We start from the raw sequence: 14,236 nt of genomic DNA, 5'->3' as shown, positions 1-14,236 counted from the left end.
CCCCATTTGTTCTGAAAACCAATTGGTGATCCGAACATGGATCTTATATTATTTAAGTTCACTCTCCATAGTCCATTAGGGTGGTTGTTGGCCCCCTTATAAGGCCAACACTATTTATTTATTAAATAAGGTATGCAAGTCGACATGAATTTGACTTGAACTCAATTATACTCAACCCAAAATCATGAAAGGGTGTTAAATTCAAGTCATATTGACAAGTCATATCAAATTTTGTCACCTTTAAACAAACCTAATGTTGAATGAGAACAAATTAGAGGACTATAGTTTATTAATAGCTAGAATAAATTCAATTCCAAACTTATGGATTAAAGTGATAAATTTGAAATATAAAATAAAAGTGCAATTGAAAGACAATGTTAAGAGAATGGCAAAGTGTAATACTCATATTGACATTAATAAAATAATGATCAAAATGAAATTAGGATTCTACATCATTTTTTTTCTTTCCCTTTCTCATCTATTCCAAACAAAAATATCAAACATAATGAAACACTATAAATATAAATCATATAATAATTTATGATATATTTCAATTATTTTTTATAACTATATTTGTTTTAAATATTTGATTAAAAATGCATACAAGTATAAAAACTCCTTTACAAGTTAGTAGCCATAGAAGTTACTATTTTGAGGTATAATTTAAGATTTTATTCTTAATAACTAATCAATTTTGATAAATTAGCAATTAATAATTAAAAATAATAAATATATAATTGATCAATAAAAAAAATAAAATACCCAATTATTAATAAAGATGTGGTTGAAAACTTTTAAAAAAACTTTATATTTATATAGAATTTCACATGTGCTATATATATTAGACGTTTTTTATTTTGTAAATATGAAAATAGAGCTAGGCATATAGTACTTGCAATATATTATATCATATAATATTTAACTTATACTTATTTATTTATTAATAATATATGATATCTTCGTACACATAAATAATATTTGGAATTTTATGAAGGTAGAATGTTTTTATAGACATTAGACAATTTATTTGAGAAATTTAATTCTGACCAATTATTTAAAAACCAAGTAATAATTAAAAAAAATCTATTAATTTAAACTAGGTAACTAAATGTTAATATAAATTTACTTCTTGAGTGGATAAGGTATGATTTTGAATGAGAACAAATTAGAGGACTATAACTTATTCATAGCTAACATAAATTTAATACTACATTGGACTTGTATGGATAACTTTTACCTAATATAATAAAAATCATTTAGTAGTATTTATGTATGTGTAGCACCATATAATAATATTGAAGTTTAAATAAATTTATATCATAGGATGTAATCTTACATATCTTGGATTATCTATTATTATTATTTATATATATAAAAATATAAATAACATATTACACTATAAATATTAATTGCTTAAATAATTTACATTTTTGTTATATCATAACAATACTATTATTACATAATAGAACATTTAAATTTCAATAAATCTACATTCTAGTATTTAATTTTATGGATCCTTAATTTTTATTGTTATTTATATAAATAAAATATTATAGTATAAATATTAAGTGTCAACAAATATATATTATATTATTTCATAGTATAAATCATCTACTTATTTATTAATATTCTTTATTAATATTACAATTTAATAACATTATTTGGTAACAAAATTACTCAATTTGTCAGGAAATAATATAATTATCGACGAAACCATTTTGTAAGCAAAAATAGATAAAATGTTGTAACTTTTAGCGAGGAAATTATTTTCATCACTAAAAATTATAATTAGTGATAAATATTTTCGTAGGGAAATAGTTTATTTTCGTTACAAAAATGTTTGCGCAAAAAAAAAAAGTGCCAAATTTTCCCACCATATCTTTTAGCGACAAAAATTTCAAATTCGTTAGGAAAAGTTTGTAGAAAATTGACATTATTGACAACATCTAAAATTTCATTGGGAAAACTTACTTTTAACGACAAAAGTAGAATTCACCCCTAAATTTTTATCACGAAAAGTATATTTTCTTGTAATGCATTCTGCAGGTGGTGTAGGACAGGGCGTAGCAGGTTGTCTGAAAAGACATGGGGATGTCCTATCGAGTGTGCTTTTGGCGAGTGAGTAATGATTGCCCGCGAAATGTGGTTAGGGGTCCTGCTTGGGACGACCATTATTGGGTCCGGACTAGATGTCCGGACAGAGGGTAGGACGTGCCATGTGTCCATTAGAGGGGTGCCTTATGAGGCTAGGGTGATTTGCCATGTGTCCGCTTAGGGAAGGTTCCTACAGGAAGGTTGTTAAACTAAGAACAGAAAGCCTACAACTTCACAAATCAGGAACAATAGTGGGAAAATTATTTCAGAGACAAGTCTCAATATTGGACACAGCTTACATAAATTTGATAACGTTATTAACGTATATATGACCATTTCAAAATGCTTACGAGTTAAAACAAAGTAGTAGTTCATGACTATAGCGAGACGGCGGTGCCATGAAGAAATCCTTGAATAAAAACAACCAATTCTTCCGTCATCCTTGTCCTTCGCCATAAATGCTTAGGGTTGGAAACCGCGTGTGAAAGTACTGGAGAGGGAATTCATTGTGTCCATCCATCAGTGATTTGAGTATAGCAAGCATTGACTTAGGAAGCAAGCAGGAAACTTCATGAAATTTGAAGTGAGAGATTCTAGGACTTGTGGTTCAGCCAGCTGGATTCATATTGATAAAAAGCTTGGAAGATTAAACTCTTTCAAGGCACTTGCTTGTTAGTTGGTAAGAGCCGAAATGCCCTTCCCACCAAACACTCCATCACCATGTTTCTTCTACTTTTCGCTTACCTCCATCCTTTTAATTGCCTCCCATCTTGGATACATCACAGGCACTGCAGCAGATCACACCTCCACCATTATTGGGGCAATCATTGATGCTAATTCTCGTAAAGGTAAAGAGGAAATAACCGCCATGAAGATAGCTGTGGACAAGTTCAATAACAATTCCAAGAATCATAAGCTCTCTCTTGTCTTCCGGAACTTCACCGGAGAACTCTACCGGGCGGCCTTAACAGGTTGGTCATCTCTTCCTTGATTCCTTCAACAGCTGTCTGATCACCTATTATTTTCAATATTGATCCTCTAGAATGATACACGAGTGGTTATAACATCAGCCACCCAAACTATCTATATATCTTCTATTTTTTAAAATTAAAAATTAAATATGAAAGGATAAAATTATCCTCATCTTCTTCAACACCCATCTCACTCTTGATTCTAATCCGGCCGTCCTTTTTTTTTTTTTTTTCTTCCCATTTATTTCTTTCCCTTACGTTGAAAGTTCTCTTCCCTTGTGTCATTCATGACACAAGGAAAAGGAAAACGAGGTCTCCCTGGAGAGGAAAGGACAAGGGTTAAAGTTTGAATGGACATAAAGAAGATGAAATTATTTTTATTTTTTATTGCTTCCTTGTATTAAAATACACTGTTATGTACTGAATATGAATGAAATAGGCAGAACAAAAATGGAATACAATTGATGGAGTTCATCTGAAGAATTGATTAAAGAGAAGAAAGTGCAAGTGATTGTGGGCATGGATACATGGCAGCAAGCAGCTTTAGCTGCTGAAATCGGAAACCAAGCTCAAGTACCAGTTCTTTCATTGGCGGCATCCGCGAGTGTCCGGCCGTCGAGGCAGCTTGGAAGGCCCACCCTGGTACAAATGGGCACCAATGTTTCTGAACAAATAAGGTGCATTTCAGCTATCGTTCACTCCTATCACTGGCAAAGGGTCATCGCAATCTATGAAGATGATGCGTACGGTGGCAACGCTGAGATGTTAACTATTTTATCTGAAGCTCTTCAAGGAGTTGGATCGGAGATCGAGTACCATTTGTCTCTTCCTCCCATATCATCTCTATCTGATCCAAGAGGAGCTGTCCATCAAGAGCTCTTGAAGCTTCTGAGCACACAATCCAGGGTTTTCATTGTTCTTCAATCATCATTACCGATGGCTATCCATTTGTTCCAAGAAGCAAGGCGGATGGATTTGATGGGGAAAGACTCAGCCTGGATAATTACAGATAGCATTTCAAGCTTCCTGGATTCCATGGACACCTCCGTTATCCCCTATATGGAAGGGGCTCTAGGAATCAAGTCCTACTATTCCAAATCTAATAGGCCCTTTGTTGGGCTTTGTGGAGCCTAGTTTTGTTTGATCCGGTTTGACGACCGACCCGAATAATATTGCATGGCTTTTTTAATGGGAGATTTATTGAGGCCTGTTGGGCCCGTTTAGCCCATTGTGGAACCACCTTTTGTAATTAGGGTTTTTTAGTATGGTGGGATTGCCGTGCTATATATATATAGAGAATATTGTAGCCGCTAAGTAGTACTCTGTATTCTTCCCTGATAATAGTGATATCCCTGCAACTCCGTGGACGTAGGCAAATTGCCGAACCACGTAAATACTGTCTTGTGCGTGTGATTGTTTTTCTTTGGCGTGTGTTTTCTCTAATTTTTGTTTCTCACGGGTTGGGAATTCGGTTTAATTCCCTACAACTGGTATCAGAGCCTAGGGTTAGGTTTGAGTGGGAGCAATGGCAGAGGAAGCAGGAAAGGCGTCTGGAATAGAAAAGTTTGATGGCACAGACTTTGCGCATTGGAGGATGCAGATTGAAGATTATCCCTATGGGAGGAAATTGCATCTGCCTCTTTTGGGGACAAAACCTGAGAGTATGAAGGCTGAGGAATGGGCGCTTCTTGACAGACAGGTTCTAGGAGTTATTAGGTTAACTCTGTCTAGGTCTGTTGCACACAATGTTGTAAAGGAGAAGACCACAGCAGATCTGATGAAGGCTTTGTCCGGTATGTATGAAAAGCCGTCCGCAAACAATAAGGTGCATCTGATGAAGAAATTGTTCAATTTGAAGATGGCAGAGAATGCATCAGTAGCACAACATCTGAATGAATTTAATACAATCACAAATCAATTGTCGTCTGTAGAAATTGATTTTGATGATGAGATTCGTGCTCTGATCGTCTTGGCTTCTTTGCCAAACAGTTGGGAGGCAATGAGGATGGCAGTAAGCAATTCTACAGGAAAGGAAAAGCTGAAGTACAATGATATACGAGATTTAATTCTGGCTGAGGAGATTCGCCGAAGAGATGCAGGTGAAACCTCAGGGTCTGGTTCTGCCCTAAACCTTGAGACAAGAGGCAGAGGTAATAACAAAAATTCAAATCAGGGTAGATCAAATTCCAGAAATTCTAATCGGAACAGAAGCAAATCTAGATCAGGCCAACAAGTACAATGCTGGAATTGTGGGAAAACAGGTCACTTTAAAAGGCAATGCAAAAGCCCTAAGAAGAAAAATGAAGATGATTCTGCTAATGCTGTAACAGAAGAGGTATAGGATGCATTACTTCTTGCAGTAGATAGTCCACTTGATGATTGGGTTTTGGATTCAGGAGCTTCGTTTCATACCACTCCACACCGAGAAATCATACAGAATTATGTTGCAGGTGATTTTGGTAAGGTGTATTTGGCTGATGGTTCAGCCTTGGATGTTGTGGGTCTGGGAGACGTCCGGATATCATTGCCCAATGGGTCTGTTTGGTTACTGGAGAAGGTTCGACATATTCCTGACCTGAAGAGGAATCTGATTTCTGTTGGACAACTTGATGATGAAAGACATGCAATACTATTTGTTGGTGGTACTTGGAAGGTTACAAAGGGAGCTAGGGTATTGGCTCGTGGAAAGAAGACTGGCACTCTGTATATGACCTCATGTCCAAGAGACACAATTGCAGTTGCTGATGCAAGTACTGATACAAGCCTATGGCACCGCAGACTTGGTCACATGAGTGAGAAAGGGATGAAGATGTTGCTGTCAAAAGGAAAACTACCAGAATTGAAGTCCATTGATTTTGACATGTGTGAAAGTTGCATCTTAGGAAAGCAAAAAAAGGTGAGCTTCTTGAAAACTGGCAGGACACCGAAGGCTGAAAAATTGGAACTAGTACACACTGATTTGTGGGGGCCTTCTCCGGTTGCATCCCTAGGAGGTTCAAGGTACTACATTACCTTTATTGATGACTCAAGTAGAAAGGTATGGGTTTATTTTCTGAAAAATAAATCTGATGTATTTGTAACTTTTAAGAAGTGGAAGGCCATGGTTGAGACAGAAACAGGTTTGAAAGTAAAATGTTTGAGGTCAGATAATGGAGGAGAGTACATAGATGGAGGATTCAGTGAGTATTGTGCTGCACAGGGAATTAGGATGGAGAAGACCATTCCTGGGACACCACAACAGAATGGTGTGGCTGAGCGCATGAATAGAACTCTCAATGAGCGTGCTAGAAGTATGAGGTTGCATGCTGGACTACCAAAAACTTTTTGGGCTGATGCTGTTAGCACTGCAGCTTACCTGATAAACCGAGGACCATCAGTTCCCATGGAGTTCAGACTTCCTGAAGAGGTTTGGAGCGGTAAAGAGGTGAAGTTTTCACATTTAAAAGTTTTTGGTTGTGTTTCTTATGTTCATATTGATTCTGATGCTCGTAGTAAACTTGATGCAAAGTCAAAAATATGTTTTTTCATTGGCTATGGTGATGAGAAATTTGGCTATAGGTTTTGGGATGAACAAAACAGGAAAATCATCAGAAGTAGAAATGTGATATTTAATGAACAGGTTATGTACAAGGATAGGTCAACTGTAACGTCAGATGTTACAGAGATAGATCAAAAGAAATTTGAGTTTGTCAACTTAGATGAATTGACTGAAAGTACTGTCCAAAAAGGGGGTGAAGAAGATAAGGAGAATGTAAATTCACAGGTAGATCTGAGTACACCTATAGTTGAAGTTCGCAGATCTTCTAGGAACACTAGACCTCCGCAGCGTTATTCACCTGTTTTAAATTATCTCCTGTTGACTGATGGTGGTGAGCCAGAGTGTTATGATGAAGCCTTGCAAGATGAGAATTCAAGCAAGTGGGAGTTAGCCATGAAGGATGAGATGGATTCCCTGTTGGGGAATCAGACATGGCAACTGACTGAATTGCCAGTAGGAAAGAAGGCTTTGCACAACAAGTGGGTATACAGAATAAAGAATGAGCATGATGGTAGCAAACGTTACAAGGCCAGATTAGTTGTTAAAGGGTTCCAGCAGAAGGAGGGCATTGACTACACAGAGATATTTTCTCCAGTTGTGAAGATGTCAACAATTAGACTTGTACTTGGAATGGTGGCCGCAGAAAACTTACATCTTGAGCAGTTAGATGTGAAGACAGCATTCCTTCATGGTGACTTGGAGGAAGACCTTTACATGATTCAGCCAGAAGGGTTCATTGTTCAGGGACAAGAGAATCTAGTCTGCAAACTGAGAAAGAGCTTGTATGGCCTTAAACAAGCTCCTAGACAGTGGTACAAGAAGTTTGACAATTTTATGCATAGAATTGGGTTCAAGAGATGTGAATCTGATCATTGTTGCTATGTTAAGTCCTTTGACAACTCTTACATCATATTACTGTTGTATGTGGATGATATGCTTATTGTAGGGTCTGACATTGAGAAGATTAATAATCTGAAGAAGCAATTGTCCAAACAGTTTGCAATGAAGGATTTGGGAGCTGCAAAGCAAATCCTTGGTATGAGAATCATTAGAGATAAGGCTAATGGTACATTGAAGCTTTCACAGTCAGAGTATGTGAAGAAAGTTCTTAGCAGGTTCAACATGAATGAAGTTAAACCAGTGAGCACACCCTTGGGTAGTCATTTCAAACTAAGCAAAGAACAGTCACCAAAGACAGAAGAAGAAAGGGACCATATGAGCAAGGTGCCATATGCCTCAGCTATTGGCAGCTTGATGTATGCTATGGTGTGTACAAGACCAGACATTGCACATGCAGTGGGAGTTGTGAGCAGATTCATGAGTAGGCCTGGAAAGCAGCATTGGGAGGCAGTCAAGTGGATTTTAAGATATCTGAAGGGTTCATTAGATACATGTCTTTGCTTCACAGGTGCAAGTTTGAAACTGCAGGGTTATGTAGATGCTGATTTTGCTGGTGATATTGATAGTAGAAAGAGTACTACTGGGTTTGTTTTTACTCTAGGTGGTACAGCTATATCATGGACTTCAAATCTACAGAAGATTGTTACTTTGTCTACTACAGAAGCTGAGTATGTTGCAGCAACTGAAGCTGGAAAGGAGATGATTTGGCTACATGGTTTCTTAGATGAATTGGGTAAGAAGCAGGAGATGGGCATTCTACACAGTGACAGTCAGAGTGCAATTTTTCTTGCCAAAAATTCGGCTTTTCATTCAAAGTCGAAACATATACAAACAAAATACCACTTTATCCGTTATCTTGTTGAGGATAAACTGGTAATACTTGAGAAGATTTGTGGATCTAAGAACCCTGCAGACATGTTGACTAAGGGTGTCACTATTGAGAAGTTGAAGCTGTGCGCAGCTTCAATTGGTCTTCTAGCTTGAGGACAGGAGGATGAGTTGTAGGGATGAGGGATCGTTTCTTGGAGGATAGCGGTTTGATGTTGGTGATTGGACTAGTCTCCAAGTGGGAGATTTGTTGGGCTTTGTGGAGCCTAGTTTTGTTTGATCCGGTTTGACGACCCGACCCGAATAATATTGCATGGCTTTTTTAATGGGAGATTTATTGAGGCCTGTTGGGCCCGTTTAGCCCATTGTGGAACCACCTTTTGTAATTAGGGTTTTTTAGTATGGTGGGGTTGCCGTGCTATATATATATAGAGAATATTGTAGCCGCTAAGTAGTACTCTGTATTCTTCCCTGATAATAGTGATATCCCTGCAACTCCGTGGACGTAGGCAAATTGCCGAACCACGTAAATACTGTCTTGTGCGTGTGATTGTTTTTCTTTGGCGTGTGTTTTCTCTAATTTTTGTTTCTCACGGGTTGGGAATTCGGTTTAATTCCCTACAACCTTCCTAGAATTCTCTGCCCAGTTTCAGAAAAATTTTAAATCCGAAAACCCAGATGAAGACAACGCCCAGCCGGGAATTCATGCACTACGAGCATATGATAGCATTGCTGTCATCACACGGGCCCTGGAGAGATTAGCTAGTGATGATACTAATACTCCAAATATGTTGTTAAAAAATATATTATCAAGCAACTTCAGTGGTTTAAGTGGCAAAATTATTTTTGAAGGGGGTGATCTATCAATTTCAAATTCGTTGCCATTCAGGATTATAAACGTTGTTAGAACGGACTACAAGGTTCTTGACTTTTGGACGCAGGACTTGGACAACCCTTTCAGCAGAGAAGGTGGAGACAAAAATAGCAGTAGAAACACCACAAAGGTTTTGGATGGTCCAGTGATTTGGCCTGGGTACCTAAAACGTGTCCCCAAGGGATGGGAAATGCCCACTGATGCAAAACCATTGAAGATTGGAATTCCAGCTAACACCTCCTTCGACAAGTTTGTGAAGGTGGACGAAGCTCAAATTGATCCTGAGAAAAGATATACTGGCTTCTGTATTGATATTTTCCGCCAGGTGTTAAAAATTTTGGAGCAAAATTACTCTCTACCCTACGACTTCTATCCAGTTGTTGGCACATACGATGAGCTGGTTGATTGTGTTTACAACAAGGTAATTACTCCTATCTCAAGCCTTCGCTCTTTAAATCTTTCTCAATAATCATGAGATTCCCCACACTACAATTAAATCTCAACTTCACTCCAATGTCCATGATTTGTATTGTGGTGTTTGTGTTTGTATTGTGGTTTCATCATTAAACGTTTTCCTTTTCTAACTACGCATAGAGAATCAGCTGTCTGGCTTACTGATCAACTTCTTGTTGGTTTAGACGAAAACAACTGAAACATGTATTTATTGATAAATGAAAATCAGATTGTTAGCCAATCAGAGTCAAACTGAACATCATTTCTCTCCTAGTCAATATATTTCCCTAACTAGCTAGGTTTTTCAAACCCTTGAAACTTCTAAATTTTTTTGCCTCCCAAAGAAATACTGTTTAGTAGACTTTTCTGACATTAATTTTTGACCTTGTCCTCATGAGACGATACACTACAGGAGATTGACTCTCAGAATTCTTGAGTCATACTTTGTATTTGTTTCTGATAGAAATTCTGTGCTTATCTCTTGTAAATCAATTACATGATCAAGACCTATGATGCTGTGGTTGGGGATGTGACCATACTAGCTAACCGTTCAAAAAAGGTGGAATTCACACAGCCATATGCTGAATCAGGATTGGTGATGATACTACAAGTAAGGTCTGAAGAACCTCACAAGGCATGAAGCCTTTCACAAGGGAAATGTGGGTAGTCACTGGTGCCCTCTTGGTCTACACCATGTTCATAGTTTGGGTAGTAGAGTACCAATCCAACAATCCGGCATTCAGAGGCCCATGGAAGAGTCAGCTTGGGACAGCTCTTTGGTTCACCTTCTCTTCTCTTTTCTTTGCTCATAGTAAGTATTAGTATTGAAAATGCAAGAGATTTTGGTTTGCTCAATAATTACATTACTCAGAAAGCTAGCTGTTGTTTCATTTCCCAGGGGAGACAATTCGTAGCAATATTACTCGAGTAGTGATAGTGGTGTGGCTATTTGTTGTCTTCGTCTTAACCTCCAGCTACACTGCTAGTCTTTCTTCAATGCTCACTGTCCAACGGATTGTACCCGATGTGATGGATGTCGAATGGCTAAAAGCTACCAAATCTGTGGTTGGTTGTGATGGTGATTCATTTGTGAGGAAATACTTGGAGAATGTGATTAAATTCGAAGGGCCTGATATCAAGAATATTAGCAACCAATACCAATATCCTGGCGAATTCCAGAGTGGGAACATCTCAGCTGCCTTTCTTGAACTTCCTTATGCAAAAGTTTTCATCAATCAGTTCTGCAAGAATTACACCGCCTCCGAAACCCTCAACAGATTCGGAGGATTAGGCTTTGTGAGTAGTAACTCGAACTCTTCCCCATGTGCATTCACTACATTTTTCTTAGGAAAATTGCTCGAGGGAGGAACGTTTAGGCTACCAAATGTATGGAGTGGCCCAAATTGATTTCCCTTGTCTATGCCCTTTTTCCCCAAAGAAAATTGGCCCATCCCTTGTCTCGGGGTGGAGATTAGTTGAACCTTTGCTCAGTGGGATAGGATAGCATACGGTATATGGAATTTGCTTAGCATTCTTACAATGAAATCACCTTTGGTCATTTCATCCTTGTTAATCTCCCTGCAGGCCTTTCAGAAAGGCTCTCCACTAGCTGCTGATGTCTCTGAAGCCATCCTAACCATATCTGAGGAGGGGATTCTAAAAGCATTAGAAGATGAGTGGTTTCCTCGTTCTGCCGAGTGTTCCACCACCGAAACTGATGAACTGAGCCTCCGGAGCTTCTGGGCTCTCTACCTTTTATGTGGCGCCACTTCCACCCTCTGCTTTCTACTGTTCTTCCTTCGCCTGCTCATCGATTTTAAACGCCACCAGGCATCCAGAAGTAATGCAAACCCAAATGATGAAAGTGTCTGGATGAAGACCGTTCAATTAGTACATTTCTTTCATAGTGGACAAACTGAGATTCCTAATGAAAGACCGTCAAATTTGTCTCCCCGTCTCACTGGAGATGAATGGAGCACCCCAAGGTGGTCAACAGTGAGTCCTTCTGAAGCCCCAGAGCCTCCTGAGGCCCCGGAGTCCCCTGAGGCCTCTCCACCAACTGCAACTATGAACTCAAGGGTGAGCCCTTCTGATGAGCATGAGCCTCCTGAGACCCCTCCCCCAACTGCAACCATGTAGACTTGATAGAAACAAGCTGTTGAGCTTATGTTCTACTAGTTTACTCAGATTGAATGCATAATTAGTTTTTTTTTTTTTTTTAAATAAATGTTGTAAGATCATTTGCATAAGGAATATCCTATCGTTAAGGTTTCGTATGTAGGTCAAAGCCATTATATTTTTTAAACTTTTAGAAAATTAAAATAATAATAAATTGCTAACTCTTTATCAAACCAAAATAAACAGAAATTATACTTTCGTAATCTTCTATAAAAAAAAGTATTAAAGCTAGGTATAGAAGTGTGAGCATTTATAAATACCAAAGAAAAAAACACCCCACTTTTGTGATACCTACTGTAATTAGAAAATAACTAATGGTGTTTGAAAATTTTCATGACTTATTATAAATTTTTTACTAAATAGAAAAAAACCAAAATATGTAACTTTTTCTAAATAGAAAAAATAACATATTGTTTTTTTTTATATTTTTTAATACTTACGAGAAATAAAATACTATAAAAACAAACAACCTAATATTTAACACTATTAAGCATTAAAGTTCTATTTAGAATTAAGTAAAAAAACAAACACCACATAAGTCTTAATTTAAAAAATAAAATAAAATTTCAATTCAAATAACAAGTATTGAATTTGAAGATTAATAACAATTCCAAGTTGGAATGAAGAATGACTATCAAAGAAAAACTTATTCTACTTAGGTCAATAGTTGATTGGTTAAAGAAATTATTTTCATTTAACTAATTTATTTATATAGGTTACCTATTTATCTCCTTTATCTATTCAACATTAAGGTAAGTTTTCTTTACTTATCTATTATTAAATAATAAAAAATAAAAATATTATGATAAACTACATTTATTATTATTATTATTATTATTTAATTAACAGTTTAAAAAATAAAACCCCAAGTTAAGCTATTTCTTTATATGTGCAGTCTAGAATGTTTCTTTGATTTAACTATCATAAAAAAAAATCAAGTTTTAAAAGAAAAAATTTAATTAATTAATTAATTAAGTAATTAAGTTTTTTTAATAAATTATTTTTTCATAAGTTTGATTAAATAATTAAAAATATTATATAATATTTTTAGACGGTTTTTCTATTTAAACTATGATTCCATTTCTATAAGAATTCTAAAATTTCTTTCCAATTTTAGAATTCCCAACAACAACCCTTTACCTCATATATCTATTACAAATTCATATAAGAATTTTAATTTCCTTTTCAGTTTTAGATTTCTCAACAATAACCGCTTTCCTCATAAATTTATTACAACTTCATGAATAGGAGGTACTTTCTATACTTGTATATTTGATTATATAGTGTATATCGACTATCCACATAATGTAAAATGGATAATTATTCCATTTTCATAAACTGATTATTTTATTCCATAACTACCATTCCATTCCTAGTTTTGATCCTTTTTGCTAGAGTTTTCCATTTCCCACGTCTCAATCACACCGTCAACCATTTTCACAACTCTTAAAGCCTCACTCCAAAACAAAACCAAACCAAACACACCTCTTTCCTCTATCTTTTCTTTCCCTCTTTTTCATCGGCATATACAGGGAGACTTCATTTTATACTATGTTTGGAATTCAGATTTTAAAATAGGTTTTAAGTTTAGTACTAATGGTAATGGCTAAGTTAGGGAGAAGTCCAAGGATTAGAGATAGAGTGGAAAATATTGTCTCTATTCACTGCAACAAGTGCTTGAAGTGTTGAGGGAAAGAGTGAATCTTCATGATTGTTTTTGTTGGTGGGGTTTTTAAGATGGTGGGGACTCATAGATCCAGAGCTGTCCAATCGCGGCTTCTCTGATGGGGAGCATCTCACCATCAGAGATAAGCTCCGGTTTTTCTAAATTAAACATGAGTGTCTGCTATTCCCTTCTTATTTCTTATAAAGGGTAAAATAATATTAATTTTAGGATTAAATCTTCTTGTTATTACTCTTTAATTGTTTATTATATCTACTTTTTATCTATTTTATTCTGAGAATAAAATCCAAATGAAATGCAGAAATAAAATGAAAAGAAAAAAAAGTTAAAAGAAAAGTTTTGGAGAGAACCTAGGTAGAACAAAGAATCACCAACTGTATTCAGAGAAATTCTACAAGAGAGAAAAGTAGAAAAAAAAAAAAAAGTTTCTTAAATAAAGAGTAATTCGATGTGTTAAGTTGAGAAGCACTTCCAAAGCCATGCACGTGTTACAGTATGAAGAGTTGCATGTTGAAGAGGATAATTTTTGATGTGTTAACAACTTGTAATTTGTCATATATTTCACCATTATTTACGGTCCATCCTAGAATGTATATGATATATGGTATTTTTGTAATTATTTAAATAAATAAGGATAAATATAATATCACAATAAAATGTATGATAAACAAAAGTTTTAAATTCATATCATTCAGTGTAATTTTTTAATCTAATGT

The 14,236-nt window shown here is 36.0% G+C and overlaps 1 pseudogene; it reads left to right on the top strand.

The window, feature by feature from the left end:
• The first annotated feature begins 2,785 nt into the window (after positions 1–2,785).
• LOC100255564 (glutamate receptor 2.9-like) lies at positions 2,786–11,934 on the top strand (annotated as a pseudogene).
• The last annotated feature ends 2,302 nt before the right edge of the window (positions 11,935–14,236 follow it).

The sequence above is a fragment of the Vitis vinifera genome, chromosome 10 (assembly GCF_030704535.1).
Source record: "Vitis vinifera cultivar Pinot Noir 40024 chromosome 10, ASM3070453v1".
Classification (NCBI taxonomy): domain Eukaryota; kingdom Viridiplantae; phylum Streptophyta; class Magnoliopsida; order Vitales; family Vitaceae; genus Vitis; species Vitis vinifera.
Note: the sequence above shows the minus strand (reverse complement) of the source record. Positions and strands in the feature narration are given on the sequence as shown.